The sequence below is a fragment of the Serinus canaria genome, chromosome 8, assembly GCF_022539315.1.
Source record: "Serinus canaria isolate serCan28SL12 chromosome 8, serCan2020, whole genome shotgun sequence".
Lineage (NCBI taxonomy): Eukaryota > Metazoa > Chordata > Aves > Passeriformes > Fringillidae > Serinus > Serinus canaria.
Window position 1 is genome coordinate 13678468 of NC_066322.1, and position 19004 is coordinate 13697471.

Sequence of the window (19004 nt, forward strand, 5' to 3'; positions counted from 1 at the left end):
GTTTTGTGATGATCAGAGCAATTGTGTCAAAATAGGAAAAAAACCTGTAAAATTTGAAAGTGTTCCTCTGTATGGAGAAACTCTGGATGAAATAGCAAAAAATCTATACAGTGAAGAAGTAGCTCATAAAACAAAATAAACTTCTCTCAGAATAGCTGGTACTCACAGTACAGAGAAATTGAACTGGAGGTCTCCAATTATTATTTCTCCTAAAGAATACTTAGTATATCTTGACTAGAGGTTTGAAATAGAATATTATACTATATTTTCTTTTTCTTTGAATTTTTTTAATAAAAAGTAGATAAAATCACTATTTTACAAATAATGAAGATCATGGTAGGGCTTGCCTTTGTTTCAAATGCATACATTATCAAGATAATGCCAAAATTTTCTAACAAATGTCAGAACATTTTCAAGTTGCAAAACCTTATTTAGAACTGCACAGTAGCATTCTGTGGATTCATTTCAAGACTTTTTGCACAGAATAAACAATATTTGTATTGGCAGACTTCATTAGTGAAGTAACAATGGACATTCCTTTGGAATCGTATATTTCAAGGTCCAAATGTTAACACTATTACATTAAACAGAAAAAAAAAAGTTTTTGTACAAAAGCAGATGTTTCCCAAAGATAAAACTTTACCTAAATACAATTGTGCCATTTCCACAACATTTGAAGGTTATGTGCAAACTGTTTTCAGCATCTTTAGCAAGAATTGTTCCTCCACAATTTTCCTCTCCCTGTATTTGAATGTAATTCATATCATAACCTAATATAAATTGTAAATCATGCTGTTTCCAACAGAACTATGATGAATACACTTTCAAATAAAAGAAAAAAGTGGTGCAGCAATATAGTCCCTGGAATTTAACACGCTGCGGTCAGAAGGTCACATATGTTAAGTTTCTTATTTATATCCCTATTAAAGCTCTGATCTGTGGGAAGCAGGATAGAAGCAATATGACCCATTTGACAAATAAAGAATGCATTGTTGTTGCACTGTACATGTTCTCTTTCTGGGCACTTAATGATAACAGTGCATGAACTGCACGTGACCATAACAAGTAGAAAAAAGATCTTCATCAGAAGACATAAATATTTGTTCCTACTACTTCTCTGGTAAGGGCTTCATTAAAAGTGCAACAAAATACATATTTTATGAATGATTCATACAAATTAATAGCCTTCATTAGTTTTCCTGGCTTCTTTATACCTTTGGGCACCAAACTATATACAAGCTGGCCAGATATTTTGACTGCATTTCCGTCGAACAAGAAACATATAAAGTAAAAATAGGGACTTCATCTACATTGCATCCTGCAATTCAAAATACTGGGTTATTCTGGTCTGCAGATCAACCCATGTAATTTGAAATCAATGTGGCAAGAATTTATTCACTACATAAGCATTCTCCATAAAATTCAGCAAGAACCACGTCATGGCTTAGTATTTGTCCCAACTAATTTGACCTGTGACATTAATATTGTTCTGCTGTGCATCACATAGGTACATAAAAAAATTACAGACTGACAGTTTTGCTTCAGCAAGGTAATAATCTCCACTCCAAGAATTTTTCTTTGAGAAATTATAAAAGAACACATGTTCTTAATGATCCAGAGATTATGCAATAAAAAAAATGGTAGAGAACAAGAGAAGATAGACAAATGATAAAGTGTTGAGCATTTAGGAAAACAAAACAAAATAACTAAAAGGTGAAACAAAACCAAAAAAGGTTGGGCTCTTTTTAATGAGTAATTATTTGGGAATTTGGGGGTTAGTTGATTTTGTGTTGGACTGTTCTGAGGCAAGTATTCTACTTCTGGCCTAGGATATTAAAGATGTCACTATTACATGTACCTGGATCCATAATACTTACACAGACCTGTCATAGCCAAAACTCTTTCCAACGTTGTTTTGGGTTTTTTTGAAATATTGCAATGGATGCTGAGGAAGTGGGTTTTTTCTTCACAGTTCCCCTACCCTAGTTGTGAATGTGCTTGGATGTTTGATAGGAAAGCATTACCCTGGTTATGGCTTCTTCTTTCTGGCATAAATATGTTCCCTTGGAGCATATTCCTTTTTAGTCACAATAAAAAGTGTGAGTCTTACTGTTTGTTTGTTTTCTTTAGGAGAAGCAGCTGAAAAGTCATAATTATGTTCACTTCCCACACTGGCAAAAACAAGCTTCATATTTTCATGCATTTTAAATTATCTATAAGGATAGACTAGGCTGCTACTACCTTGAGGCTGACAAGTTTCTCAGGATCTAAACCATAGTGGTATTAAAAAGGGGGTATGCTTCATTTTTAATTATCTTCAGAATAGCTAATAATCAGTTTGCAATATGTTACATAAGTAAAAGTAGAGTATCACTGGAAAAAGACAACACTATAATACTGCTATCAGCTCCAATATTTTGATAAAGTCAAACTCAAAACCCAGCAAACAGTTGATGATTGCTTTCTGGACATCAGGAACCAGTTAGTGGTACCTCAATCAACACATGATTTTTGAAGAAAGTAAAAGAGTGGAAGAAGGAGAGGTTGCAAAAAAAAAGAATGGTGTCAGAGACCCTGGAGGGTCAGAAATGCTGCAAAAGCTTCAATGCTCACACTTTTTGTACACCATATACCTCCTTACACCTTCTGTTTGTCTTGCCCACATAAAACACTGTTTTGGAACAGGGCCCATCTCTTGACAGAGTACCTAATAAAAGTTTGTGGCCTGCCTATTCCTTTATCAAGAGCCAATAAACAAACATCAGTATTGAAACAAAATGCTGTCACCTTTTTGACCTAAGCATCTATGCAAAATTCAGGCACTGAGTCCTTGTTTCTCTCAAGAGGAGGAAATGATGATGGAGTCCAGAATTTCTTCAGTGCAATCTGCAGTAAATTGCATGTTAAAGCCCAATTTTCTTGAACACAACAGGGATCAAGCAGCAGGAGATAGCTTCCGTGCTCACAGCTTTGCTTTTTAGCAAGCAGTTTACGTAAAACTCTTTGCTTTCAGAATAACTGCTTCTTTAGTTGCACCTGGAGCTTTCTTGTTCCTTTCCTGTGCACTCCTGGAGCATATCTGCCCTTCTCCTCACATGTCCTGCACCCAGTTAAAGCCAAAATCCTTTCTCAAACTGTATTGAACTTTGTCTTTCAGCCTACTAAGAAACTGCTCCAGCAGAATAATGAACAGCACTACACACAAACTGAATTTTTAGGGGTTGTCTCAATATTTTCAACTATCTCTAAAAACAGATTCATTTAACTGCTCCCTTATACAGCTTGAATAGGAGGGGGTTGTTACATTTAGCAGCTGCCCCCAGGTTTCTTCCCATCCCTAACACAACCATCACAATACCACCCCTCTATTTCATTCTTTGCTGAACATTAGTGCATTGCCTTTATATTTTCTGCTCTACAAAGAAGATTATATGTAGAATATTCCTTTTATACTCATTTTCATAAGTGGGACAATTTTTCAAAAATGACAGGGTTTTTTTCTTCCCTTTTTTTTTCTGCATGCCATCAGTATACACAGAGAAGCTCAAAAGCATCTCCTGAGGAACTAGAAATGGCTTAGAACAGATCACCTTTTTCATAGGATAGTTCCACAATCTATCCACCAAATTATTTTTTTTTAATTTTTTGGGAAGTAAACTGTCACCCTATTTACCAGATTTACACAGCTCCTCAGGGAGCCCCTCCAGATCACCACCTCCCTGGGCCTTCACAATGCACACTGAGCACCACACCCCAACTGTGAGTGCTCCCACTTGACAGACAGGCCTTATCCCTCTCAGGTACACATTCTAAATTCAGAAATCAAGCAATGGCAAAGCATCAGTGTTTGGTGAGAATCCATGATCTTGCAAAGAAAAACTAATCTTCTTTAAAATCCTTCAACCTACATGTGGAAGCCAGCCAAAAATGCTATAGATCAACACTCTTCACTTTTATAGGGGCTTTCAGAAAAGTCAAAATGCAGCTACATTATTTATGCTTTATGGGAAGATGTATTTAATGTTTATAAATCCATTTAGATAATAACACTGACTTTAATGCACTGATAGATGTCTCTTCTAATGTACATTAGAAGAGTGATCACCTACAACATATGAAACCTTTAACATTCCCATGCCTATCAGTCTTTGTTATTTAATAAAAGTTTTCTAAACCTCAATAAAACTGTTTTTCTTAAATGTGCTAATGACCACATGTAAGAATGGATGTCAGAAAAGAACCTTCTCTTTGAGCTTTGAGAATGACATATGTGAAACGGCATCTTCAGTCCTTTGGCTTCTAATAGTTCTCAAGAGAATAGCTCTATAGTCACTTAAATAGCATAGCAGGTTTTGGCAGCAGCAGTTTCAAGAAATCTGTTACAAAAGGGAGTGTCCATGCTGATGACATCATGCTAATATGAAAATTACTCCTAACAACTATGTTAAGTCTCTGAGCTCTGTGTGCTCTCTCTTTTCTATGGTGACGGTCTCATGAGCTGGCAAATCAGGAGGATGGTAAACACTGTGACTTTAGAGACATGTCTAGGACCTAGAGAGAGGCTTGCAGAGTGCTAAAGGCAGCCAACTCTAAGCTTGACTGAGAGGCTGCAGCTCAGCAGGCTGGGACTGTAAATAAATAACCAACACCTGCCTTTGCAGACCATGCTCCAAGCAGGACACCCAGCACCAGCTCTGGCTCAGCAGACAGCCCTGCCTCCTGGGTGCTCATTAACTGTAATAAAAGAAGAAACTGAAATCTAAGTTTCATATAAAGAATAGGAAATACAAGACGCCTTTATTGTGACCTCAATGGTGTTGGTGTCTTTAAAAGATCAGCAAGCACACCTATGGGACTGCTACTTATAGTACAGTAAAATAAGGATTATGAAGAAGAATGTTTGAATGCTGTGTTTAAATATGAGAAATATGACAGATTTTCAGAATCATAAATTCCTTTCTACTTTGATACACCGTGTATGGAGCACTACCCCACGGTGTTAGCAAATAGAGAATGAAAATTACCCACAAAACCCACAATGGTAGATATTAAGAGACACTAAACTTAATCTCATTGCTTGATTTATTTTATAAGACAAAAAGAGCATAAAACTCACAGACTTTGAATTTAAAATATATAAAGTAAGACAAAAAAGATGTTTTTATCAGAACTGGAAACCAGACAGGGAGCTTGGTCACAACATGTATAATCTCTGCTGTCATAACAAAAAACTAATGGTGACAAGCAATCTACACCAGAAAAAAAACCATGCTGCAATGCATGCTGTAAATACATGTCAAGAAGGATACAAACGAATTGCAATTTTAAAAAGAGGACAAAATCTCTGCAAAACAGTCTAAATTGTCTCTGTGCTAGGAGTGACCCTTTCTACATCTGCTAGCAGATCTGACAGCTCCAGTTGCCAGTATAATATATCTAGCATAAGGAAGGATTTTCAGAATCATAGTAATAATCTTTTCACAACTATCAACACCCACAGTATTCACTCTTTGACATCCACACAGACAAACATAAAGGAAATAGGATTTCCTTATAAGTAAAATGGTAATAACTCTAGTTATTACTGATTCCATGCTAAAACCATGCTAAGAGAAATTATGAGAGCATTATAAAGTACTTAAAACTAAAGGAAAATGAAGTTTGTTCTGTAATTTGACAAATCTTATTCACAATATATTTTCTGGGAAACACAAACATGACATTGTTGGCATGTCAATTCCTAAGAACCTTGTACCCAAAATTTTGAGATGTCTAAATCAGGAAATGCTTAATTCTCTGTACAAATACTAGCATTTGGTTTCTGCATACCTTTTATTATAGTATGAAAGGTATGGTATGATGGCTTGGCTTTCTCTGAAAAATATGTAGTACACCTTCCTACACATATCTCCATACATGCACTGACATAACAATGCTGTTGTTATCACGGCCTTAAAGAGTATTTTGAGACTTCAAACAAAATCCTAAAGCCTGTGTTATATTTACAGTATGTCTATCACTCCCTGCAAGTCTCAGAACTTGGTTACAACAGCTCATTACTTACACACAAACAAAATATTACCTCTCTCAGGCCAGCAGTCATTAGAATCATTCATCAGCATGGAAATGTATGTACTTATTTTCAAACAGGATAGCCACAAAATTAATAACATTTTACTACAACTTTGTTTTTAAAGTAGACATATTTCTTCAAAATGGTATTAGTCCATTTCTAAGACAAAATTTACTGTTCAGTATTCATTATCTGGTTTTAAGACAACAGTCATTAATTAAAAAGAAACCCAACCAACATAAAACAAAAACCAGAAAAAACCCCAAATTGCTGTTATTAACTAAAGTCTGAATTTTTTTCAGTCTTCACTATAACTTCTACTGTAAGTCCAGAGGTACCCTCAGACACACATAAAGCCTGCTTATTTTCAGTAAGACTCCTTTTAGGACCATGCCTTTGTCTTGTGGCTCCCAGTGTTCCCAGACTAGAACGTACAATAGGAAGAAGCAATTTCTTCACAACACAAAGGGCTCAGGGGTCTGAGGACTCCTCAACAAGAAGAAAACCAGCAACCATGGCTACTTTAGTGAAGCCTTGTCTAAAGGAATCAGAGCTATAACTAAATAAAGTCTCCTCAGGAACTAATCAGTTCAGTAGATAACATTAGTTGTGTTCTGGCAGACTAAGCTGAAAAAGCCTTCCAGCAAGATGCTAACACAGTGGGACCACTCATTTTGGCCACTGCAGGCTTGTTTTCACTATTCTGCTTAGACTAGACTTGACAAAAGGAAAGACTGGGAAGCTAAGTGACTACCAAGACAGCCTTGAATACTTCTAGAATTTGTGATTCCTCTCTCTGGGCCAGAGGAAGCTTCTGAACCAAGACAAATTATCTTATGCCAATGGAATATATTCAGTATGAAGACTCTTGACAACAGAGGGTCTGAAATTATTAAGCAGACACTTTCAGAGTACCCACCAGGGTGGGGATGGCTCCTGGCTGGGACCCAGCTCCTGCAGCCCTCTCCAGCCATACTAAGTGGGGTTTCCTGAGAATCAGAGGCCTGAAAGTCCTCAGAGCCCGACAGGAAAGTGCCAAAACCCTGAATGGAAGCTGAGCTGAAGCACCAGAGACTCCAGAGGGAGCGCTGTGGATCAGGAGCCTGGCCAGCTGGATACGCCAGCCCCAGCACCAACGCTCTTCCTGCACCTGAAGTGATGCAGGGTGAGGCCCCAGGAGCCCCAGCTGAATCCATTGCTGTCAGAGCTTTCACATTGCACCTGCCCATCCTAGAAGCCTTGGCTTTCCAGCTGTGCTGGTGACCCAGGCTGCACAGACATGTAAATTCACTGGGAAATTTCTTTACAACAGGAATGTCGTTTTTGGAGTTATGCTTAAAAACCTAAGTGAGTCTTGACATCATGACTCCACAGCATGGTCTAGGTGTGTTTGTGTTTGATTTACACTACCCAGCTCAGGGATTGCTAAGCAATGTAGCTATGGTGCCACTAGCTGACTGTGGAGTTACCTACCATCTTCCTGGATGCAATTTGTTTCTGCATATCCATGAAGTGGTTAACTGCTGCAACACTGATTTGACCAGATAACTGCTTCTTCTGGGCTGGACTTCTTTCTCTTGCTAATTAGCACAGTGTAGCTAAACTAAAAATAGATCACACTTACCAATAAAGGGAAAACCTTGATGTATAAAGGTGAGGCCATTTTTTTTCTTGAAAGACTAAAAATACAGGTGGAAAAAATATGGAATTTTCAGACAGGTGTGAGGGGAAATGAGTGGTAGCTGCACTGTTAAGTGCAGAGAAATATATATGATGTGTCAACACATGGCAAAGTGTGAAAAATGTACGCCTGCATGTATAAAAAATATATGTATTCACAGTACTAAGCAATTTGCAGCTAAAGACTGGCTATTGTGGCATCTATTAAATCCATAAGAGAATCCACAGTTGCTGTAAGGTTTGGTTAAATTTTAATTTCAAATTAGTCTGCAAAGATACTCCTTCCAATCCTACCAACTCATTTATTGTAAAGAAGGAATCATGAACTTATATTTATGTTCTGTGGGATCACTGCTAATGCCATAAGTACTTCTGGTTTCCTAGTAGACCCATTTACAGCTCTTGCTTGGAACTTGAAATTAATCTTTATCAGTGAGACAAATAACAGACATGGAGAAATTCCCTAAAAATTCCATTAATTAGTCTATGGAAAAAGAATGTCATTGCATAATAGCAAACAGAATTTCCTACTTAGCCCATGCTGCTTCTGTACATTTTCTAAAAATCATACATTTAAATCAGTATAGCAACATAAAACTTGATATCTTGTTCTGACAGGAAAATTGGGAGCACCACTGTAGCATCTGGGATTTAAGATTATTTTATTATTTTTGGCAGGTAAGGTTTGGGGGTTGGTTCTGTTTCATTGAGTTGTTTTGTTTTTTCTTCCACTTTATTATTTCCTAGGACCCTAGAAGTGTGACTGCTTGACAGAGACACTTGGTTCTGGGCACTTGCTTTCTCTCATTATCTCTGAAGAGAAGAAAAATACCTCTTTTGTTCCCCTTATCGGTTCACTACCTTATCCAAATACTCATTTCTCTTTTAAGAAGGAAAAGACAACTGAAATCATGCAGAAACTATGCCTTACATATTAAGAAAAACATTATCATTCAGGCAGAGTGCTAAGTACTCAGATAATAAAACTGAATAATTCTATTTCTAGGGTTTTTCCATTTCATGTTTTTTTCATTTTGAGCTTAACTTAAACAATTTAGGAAATAATTTTATGACATAAAAGAAACATTTTCTGCCCAAAACTTTGGGATTATGTTACAAATAATTTATTCAATCGTGATGTTTTTATACAATATCATTAACAAAAAATAAAATAAATTGTGACATTTCAGATGGTGTGAACCAACAGAACTCTTCTGAATCCAATGGAGTTCTGCCAATTTCCACATTGGCTGACAGTTTGGACTTTAAACTTTTACCACAAAATCAGAAAGAAATAAATTTAAATTTCTCTCTCCCTAAATAATGAAATCCCAAAGAAAGGAAAAGTCTTTTATCCAAACAATTTTAAAAGAATGTGATAAATTATATGTATTTGCCTGTTACTGCATCTGAGAGACATTACTGGCAATGTATAGATGTCAGAGGTGAAAAATGCATATTGCAATAAATGCAATAGGGCCTTTTGGTTTGAGAAATAGTTTTTTAAACTCGATTATTTGATTAATTTTTCCTTTCCTCTTGTTCATAATGAAGAGAAAATTCTACATTCCCATAAAACACATACATTTTTTTTCTTTCCTCATCCCTGTCCATATGGTATGACAAGCTTGGATCCAAAACATTTTCTCATGAATGAGGGTAAATGCCTGATCATTACTTTGAGCATATGGTAGCATTTTTATTGTTCTTCTATTTATAAATACATTTTTAGCATTTATTAAATGATATAGAACAAATATCCAGCTTTGTTCATCATATATAGAGTGCTCAGCATTCTATGTGCTCTGCTTTGCCAGATTGCACAGGTATAACAATCATTAGAGTGACCCACAGCTGTAAATTGTTCAAAATAAAGTGTATCCTACAATCCTAATTCCTCATTCAATTTTGAAACAGGAAATATAATAATTTTGATTTCCAATTCTGAAATATTTCAATACTTCAGTATTTCAAGCAAACACTGCATGATGTGCACAACAATTCTCCACCAGCTCTGCTCTGAGTCCCTCATCTTCTCCTGAACTCAGCACCTTTCCCAGGAAAGAACCTGGCCCAAGAATTCTGAACCTTGGTGTGGTAAAGATCCATGTGACAAAAGGATATCAAAACAACAAGCTGCATCCTACATTACAATGAAAAAATAACAGAAAACCCTTCACTTAAACCAGCAAGTACAAGTTGTTTTTTCATATAAAAGTGTATCAGGACTCCTCTTCGAGGGCTCTCTAGTCAAACTGGTAGACAAATAACCTTGAGGCTTTGTGTAAAGGCTCTGAGATGATTCAGTGTAAACTCTCAAATCAAGTGACATTTGTCAAATGCAAGCAACAGAAGCATCATAGGATAATCTGGAAGGATGATAATCAGGGGGTTACTGCACATCACTAATAATGAGGCACCTGCTTTAGCAGGAGAAGGTTCCTTGGTTTCTGCACAGTCAATATAAAGGCACAGGCAGGCTCCCTGGAGACTGTCCTTTTCTCTCAGCTGGCAGTAAAAGGAACCTGGGGCACAGGTTAGCCAGCTGAATTAGGTGGATCACATTGGTTATGTGCATTTTCCCCTTACATACAAAAATTTATAGATTTTAATTTAAAGAGCAGCTGCCTATTTTTTTTAGAAATCAGGCAGAAGGCGAGAAAAATGGTTAATGGCAACGGCTTGGGAAAAGTGATTTTGATGCTGCAGGCAAAATTGTCAGCTCATCTAAACCAACACAGCACTTACTCTTGGAGAGAGCTCTGCAGACTTGTGAAAGCCCAGAATCTGGCTGTATACACAGCCAGGGAAAACTCTGATTAACAGCTAATCTGGGAAGATAGTTATCTGGAAGAAGTGCCTGTAGAGAGGGTAGATCCACTTTAGGTAAATTCTAAATTGCTCCTCTTTAAGATAAATGAGTTCAAACATTTCTAGCATGGAGGACCAGGCAGTGGTTTTGGGGCTGCCATTCCATATCACTTTTCTAGATACGTCCATAGTGCAAGCTCATTGACAAGAGTGGCTTTTGCCTGATGGATTTCATGGGCTGCCATTCTGTATCTACACCTAAGCAAACAATGCTGCAAAAGAAAAACTTTCACAGGCTCAATCACACCCAAAAAAAGCATCCAAATCTGTAACTAAACAAAATGGGGATGCATCTGTGCCTTTATTTCCTGCAGACCTGGACCCAAGCAAGCTTCATCAGAGAAGGAAAATATCTGTAGAAGTCAGATCAATTAGGTATAACGAGCAAATATAATGCATTTTCTCCCCTTTCCCAAATCCTCATCTGCTCTCAGCAACAATGCAATGGCATCAAATCAAACCAAGTCACCTAGAAGGTTCTCTCTCACCCCTAATTTCCATCTTTTTCCTTAAGTTAAATTCGTGCCTTTGGGAAGTATATCTCCATACCAAAGGAACAACAATTTCAGGAGGCATATTACAGATAAGTAACAAAGATGTTATTAAACATCTCAATCAGAATGGAAAAAAAATTAGCTAGATCTTTGAAATAATATTGTGAAACAAATAAAACAAAACCAGTTAATTTTTCCAAAGGCCCACAGCAATTTCAGGGTAGCTGCCATCAAGAAGAGTTAGACAGGCTGTCAGAAAGTAAACAGACATTCCGGCTGTGAAGATTGCTGGTCCCTGAGGAAGGCATGACTTCAAAATTATTTATATTTGAGAAAGAAACTCTTTTTTATTATTATCTTTCATTAAAACAGCAATTTATCATCACAACATAACTGTACAAGTCCTTAGTGATTCATTTTACTGAACTTAAGAAGGAAAAAACCTCCAGTAGCAAGACAAGTTTTACAGGGTGAATTTCTCAAGAGCTCAGTTCACTGGTTTGATATCTGCAAGCCAGAGATATTTAGGTTTACACTCAGTGTCTGACATGTTGAAGATTTTATTGCATTCAGAAACTGGCAGAGTACATACTGAGAAAAATGTGCAAGAGGCAAGTGGAGAGTGTGTTGGCAGATTCTTAGTGCATTTAAGGCTACGAAAACAGCACTTTGACATCTCAGTCAACTATGCAGAATTCTTAACTTTCAATTTAGGCAGTTATTAGGAATGACCAAATATAAAAGGCTTTAGAGAGTAACTTTCTTTCCTATTTAAGTATGGGCTTTTTTCTCATCCTGTTTTGCTTTAAATCTCTATTTGAATTTGCAAGCAAATCTTGCTATAGCCTACTGCAGTTCTGTACATAAATATACAAATAATCTTAGGTAATTATGTTAACCACATTAGAGCTGACACAGGAAAGAAAGAAAAATTGTTGTAAATAATTTTCTTAAATTATAAATAATTTGTATTATTGTTGAAATAATACCTGAAGATTCCTAGTTTCGAAAGAGTTGTGCAGTATTTTGACAAGGACAAGTTCCCTCCTAAGTTTTGTGAGAAGTTTTTCCTGTAAGCATGCCAAAATATACCACACAAATATTGCCCCTCTTTGGTACAGAGCTCCAGCAACACATATCTGACATCTTGGGCAGACCCTGGAAACACAGAGAGCATGAAAATGAAAAGTAATAAGGATGGGTGGGGGAAGGAAGCATTCCAAACTTTTCAAGCTTCAAGAAATGTTAAGTTTGGGTCCAGTTCAAGTTTTTCATGAAGATTTAACTCAGTTTTTATTTTCTTCAAAATGCCTGAGCACCCTCAGGGAGTATTCTCTTCCTAGAGAGCTCTTGGAAAACCATAATTTTTCACTGACAAAAGGATCAGCAAATGAACCCTGATGCCAAAAGTTGGAAGTTAAACAAGTTACTGTGGCAAATCCCATTCCCATGTTTGTTCCTCAAAAAGGTTTTTTTTATTCTTTACAAGGATTTAAAGAGATTATGCAGAACTTGTATATTTAGTGATCCCTCATATTTTCAAATGCAAGTGACACTTTTCTATTATCCTGCATGCAATGAAGCAAAAATTACTTCTCTATGCTTTAGTTTCAAAGGTTCTTACACACTGAAGTTGTTCCTTTAAAACATATTTTCTAAAGACATTTACAGCTAGAAATGTGCTGCAAATCCAAAACATCAAGAAAAGGAACAGAGGAAGAGGGAGGATCTCTGAATAATTTAAAGCAGCCTCCTCATTCAAAAGTCATTCTCTTTTTAATCTCTCACACTTTGTAGCCAGAGACTTTATGCTGGGTTCTGGCAGAAAGTCAGGAAACAATATATCTGCAGCTTTAGAACAGGATGAAAAGAAACAACAAAAGGACAGGAGACACACTACATGTTGTACTTCTACACAAAGTTTGTTTTCCAGATATTTTTCTGCACCCACAGGTAGAACCCCCTGCTTGAGGGCCGAATATCCCTCCCCCACATCTTTACATGAGTACGTGTGCACACGCACATGCATGAGGACACACAATCTGTCGTGCTGGAACAGATGCCTTTGATTAGCCACTGCTATTTGAGTTATTATTTATAATGAGTTCTACTGGAACAAAAATTGAATGAAAATAAATTATCTGCATCATTAACAAAGACAACAATTAATAAACAACTGAGATGGGCAATTCTGATTTCCCTATCCAGAAGTTATGAAAACAGGCTTTTCTCTAACAAATCCTCATACTTCCTCTTTTTTCCATAATCACTTTTCCAAAGTCCAGAATGGCCCATTTTAGAGGATCTCTTAATGAATCCAATAAGGGAGGCTACTTACTCTCTTCCTTGTGAAGGAATACTTCAACAAGACCCTTGGAAGAATCAGATAATATGGAGAAGAAAAACTTCCCAGACATTGTCTATTTGGAAGATGAATACAGAAAACTCATCCAGCATTAGGAATGCATTAAATTATTGACTGTTTCAATCCTTATGTTCAAAAGTATTCTCAAAATTTTGGCATACTATTTATACTTTATAAAAGACTTTTTTTTGTGCTCCCTTGCTTCCCCCTCAAATTTTCTCTTCTTCCATGATATTTTTAAAAGAAATTCCTGTGAACAAATGCAACATGGCAACCACAAATTATTTTCTTTTGCTTTGGATTAGCACTCGGAACATAGCAACATCCCATCAACATTCAGCTTCTGAGAGACCACCAACATACATGAGCCACGGTGTAACAGTCACTAACACCTTCAGTAATTGTTACAGAATTCTGTTCCAGTACAGAAGTGATCAGATAATCATTTCCCAAGGAACCTGCAACTTTATTCTCGAAACCTCTACCTGCCATTACCGCTTTCAAATAACTTTGGTAAATGGCTAACTGTGAAGTTCTAAGCACACAAGTCACTTCTGACTGTCATTGCTCATGACAACAACTGAAGGCTCCTCCAGACAGCCATAATCAATGTGAATGAAAAACAGAGGACTGGATTTCAAATCTGTCCAGATGCCATTTACATTATGCCACAGGAAAGAAACCAAGAGATTCCAAATACAAAGGAGATAGATAATTGTAGAAAAAACAAAGTCTGGCAGCTACAAGGCTTTCATAGGTATGTCAGTGGTTGCTAAGCACATACTTGAGCCTAAGCACGGCAGTATAAGGAGATACTGAAGGAGAAAAACAAGCTTGCAACCTGACAAGCCTTCCTTTAAAAATAAAGTAACTCTGATTGTATCCTTCCATAACTGTTCTCCTAGCCACCCGTTTTCTTAGGCACACATTTTTAACCTGGAAATTCATGGCAAACAAAGCTCTACAAACCAATATAGAAAAGTGCATTTCAGTCAGACAGCATATTCTCCTGAAGTCCTGGCAGTCTCTAATCCATGTGACTAACTTGGAGCTCTCTCCAAGCACACTCCAGTGGAACTTCCCCTGCCCAACATGGCAAACCAGTAAGCCAGATGTAAGAACTGGGAGAATAGTTTAATTGCTCATAGTGCATGCTACTTTTCACTGCATGGCCATTGAAAAATAAAAGTCAACCAGGGTTATGTAGTCTCAAAAAAATTGTAGTTGAATTGAAAATACAGTGTTATGTAATCACTTTCACATCCTTACACACTTTAAGATGGAGACAGTGACTGTGTATGGTAAATCTACAAACAAAGAGGAAAAGAATAAACTAAAAGGCTTGTGTGAGAAACAATCTTCAGTGATGACTCAATTGCTGTATCAAATTCAAAAAATTGCACTGTTTTAAGGTGGCTCACTCAATAAAAATAAAAAAAAAGTATTATATTGACAAGAATAAATATTACAAATTTTCACTCAATATATAATGGAAAACATTGTGTAGAACATAAAAAATTGCTTCCATGAACCTCTTAGTCCCTACATTTAAATCTAATATAAAACTGAAATTTATAATCAAATTCTCAGTAATTAATAGCACATTTTGGGAGATGAAACTGATAGCAAGTGCAACAATGTAGGCATCAAATATCAAAATTATCTTGCTGATGCCATCTTGTCTACTATTTATACTAACTTAATGACATGGTATAACAACAAAAACTTCTTTAAAATCATTTAAAACTTCTTCTAAATCATTTAAATAGCAAATAGCAAACCTTTGACATTGAATTAGTACAACTAAAGCAAGCAAATCAACTGCTGTGTGTAGTGTAAGCAGTTACAGGCACCCCATTTCCATAATTGGGGAATACTTTTAAACTTGCAAAATACTTTCTTTCATGGTAAACTTGCTGAAAGTTTAACATATTAAAGTTTTAAAAACACAAGAAATTCAGGGACAGGAGAATGTGGGCTGCACATCACGAGTTACTATCAAGCATGACATTACACTACAAAAAACCCCACACTAACAGGGGGATGTCATATGGTAGCCAGTAACCATCAAATAAGGGATAGACAGAAATCTAAATTTCAGTTGAAATTTTCAAATAACAATTTACCTCCAAAGCTGCATACAACAGGGAGATACTCTGATCCAAAGAGCAATTTTGTCTGGGTGAGGTTCATTCATTTTTCCTGGATGTGTTCATCCCTTTTGCACAAAATTCCTCTGTGCTGAGTAGTTGAGGACTGTATTTTTGTTATTCTCTGAAAAGTAATAAGAAACAAAATAAAACCACAAGCTGAAACAACTTGAGTTTGCAGGGGATTTTGTGGGCACTTGAAATCTGAAACTGAACAAAAGACTAGAAAGGGTTCCAAGAGGTCTGTACATATTCTTGCCAAAGTAGTTCCAAACACTAGAGTGGTGCAGTGTCGGGCCCACAGTTAGGAAATAAAACTGAAGTAGTTGTTAAAGACTTACACAAAGACTCAGCCCAGTAAGACACACTCTACTACACAAGTTCTTAGGTTCTAGAATGAGTAATACAATGAAAAATTATTGCCCCTTCACTTACAGCCATGCTACTTAACCAGACAACTCTATGTCCCATTCATCCTAAAACACATAATTGGCTTTTCAGCCATCTGTTTTGTCAAAATCTAGCTAAAGGTTTTATAAATAGAGCATTTAGTTGTTAACTGTAAACACATGTAGCTTACAGTTGTTAACTGTAAACACAAATTTCAAAATATCTGTATAGCAAAAATTCAGAAACATTAGTTATTAATTTTCTATTTCTATTCAAGTGATCGTGGTCTTATGTGTAAAATGTAAAATCAAGTCACACTCCTGTAGCAGTAGAAAGATTGTCTTTTAAGCAATTAATATCCATCTCATATTGTGGATTCCCTTCACCACAAAAGATTTCATCACATAACATTAGTCACAAATTTAGGAGCCTACAAACGAAAAATTTTGAAAAGTAAAACTCCCATACTATTGGAAGCATGAAGATGAAAGGAAACTTCACTTATTTTTATTTTATGCTTGAAACTCACAAGTACTAAACAAGTCAAAGTGTATATTTACAAGAAAATAATTTATTCATTTTATGCGTTGTTTGCAAATATTACTTTTAATAAATCTCTAAGTGACTTTTCTAACACCTGATAGGATTCCTGAAAATATTCAAGGAACTTCCACTGGAAATACTACTGGACTTTTCAATGTTGATTTGCTGAAATTACAAAATGAAGTATTTTCTCTGTAATACTCTTTCTCCCCACATATCACTTCTGTGTATAGATGACATATGTTCAGTATTTATCATTAATATTGTTATAAACATTTATTTCTAAGGTGAAATAACACACCTTTTGGAAATCTATGGCTTTCAGAAATACAAAATTAACTACAAAAAATAGAAATGACATGCAAATAAAATGTAATCCCATCTTGAGAAACAGACCCGTACACAACTGACCAAATAGCAAAGATGCAAAGGAAATCTTTAATTTTGCGCCCTCTTCTGGAAACAACACCCATCTACCCCTGTCAGACAGAAAAAGATCAGAATGTCCTGTGAAATCCCTCTTCCTGCTCCCTCTGGAGATAACCCTCTTCCTGCCCAACACAGGTTACTCTTTCTAAACACTCTCACCCTACATTATAGGACAGCAGGTGAAATTTAACTAAATTTAATTTCCATGTGTCTTTGGGACTGGGATCCATCAGCAAGATGTCAACTCAGCCCCTCAGTTAATGCATCAGCTGGCCACTCTTAGGAAGAGCCTGCAGATTACTCGGAGAGGAAATAAGAATAGTGAATTCATTCCACTTTGCAGTGGTGAAAATAGCTGTGTGTGAGCACGACAAAGGGATGTGATCCACAATCTGAAAGTCACAGAGTAAACACCCAGGAGGAGTATCTGTTTTCTGTTACACCACTTTGAATTGCATTATTATAAAAGGCATTTTGATTCTGCCCAGCAACTTTTATATTGAGCAGAATAATTTATGTTTTGTTCAGCATTTTCCCAAGAAAGTATCTGATCATGATTTGAACACATGAAGCACACAGAGATACCATTCCATTTAGTAAGTTGTTTCATGGTACAGTAAGTGCCATTTAACACTTGTCTCATTTCAGTTGCCAGTCCGTCATTCTAACTGCACCTTGCAATGTTCTGCTTTTTCTGCTCAGGAAGTGCCTTCAAAATTTCTCTTTTTAAAAGATTATACACATTAGGCTTTCTACAGCTCTTGTCATAGACATTTTCTTCACTATTGGTATAATCTTGGTAGTTCTGTATCATATTTTACCTTTATACATCTTTAAAGTAACTGATTTCAGAGCAGTGTATGAGTGCTCGTCTAATGCCATTCTACAGAGATTAAAAAACTGCTGTATTTCCAACTTGTATTTTTATGGATGACACAAGCCTCCTTATCACAATTCTGATCTAAGGGCTCACAATCAGGTCCTGACCTGCAACCTCCTCCACCAGAAGCCCAAGTTTTCAGACCACCATTCTCCCTTCTCTCACCTTGCTCCTAACTAGAAACAGCATCAGTTGGTGGTAATGCACATTTGTTTTAGAGCATTGCAATAGAAAATTACACAAAAGATTCCAGGTGACTGTCCTCATCCTGCTGCATTCCCAGTTTGTCAGTCTTTCAGCCATCATGTATTTCATCAGCAGTTGTAGCACTAAGATGCAGACACAGCTTGTGATTTGTTCCACTGCAAATTTATTCCACCATTCTGACTGCCCAACTAAAATATGGAAAAACCTGTCCATAGGCATAGTCAGATGGTCTTACTGGTTAAACCAAAGCAAAGCCACGTGAAATTAGTCATCAAGCCTGGAAATAAATTAGAGGCAGTCGTGAACTCTCATTTTTTATTTTTAATTACCAGGTGAGGAACACAAACACCTGTTGGTTTTGTGGTTCTTGGGAACACTCACATTAATAAAATTCCTTCATTTGGGAGTCCACCAGGTCTTTCCTTCAGTACCTGGTATACATTGCTCATTTTGCCAGTGCATTTGTTCCACATTTGCTTTTGAGCACATAATAATCACTTCCTCCTCTGCGTCCTACTTTTGTAAATAAAGCAGAAAAACCAGTTTTGCTTGACTGAAAGAGAAGTTTTTCTCAGTAAATTTCTTTAGGCACATATAAGAAAATAGCAACACTTTTGTCCATGCCCTAATTTCCTGTTGTATGCAGATTAGTTGTTTATTTAAACAACTAATATATAGTTATATATCTATCTAAATATGATATCTAATTAAATAACCTGTAACAATAACTTTATTTTGAAATTCCTTTCTGAAGAAGTTTGGGTAAAATTAAAAGAAAAAATGGGGGATGTCAAAGCCAGAGTCATTTTTAAATTCTAGTCTCAAATAAAGAGATACAGAAGCTTACACCATTTATATTTATGCAAAATATGTTCACTAACATAAAAATTAGTACAAAATATGCTGTTGAATGGCTAGAAAT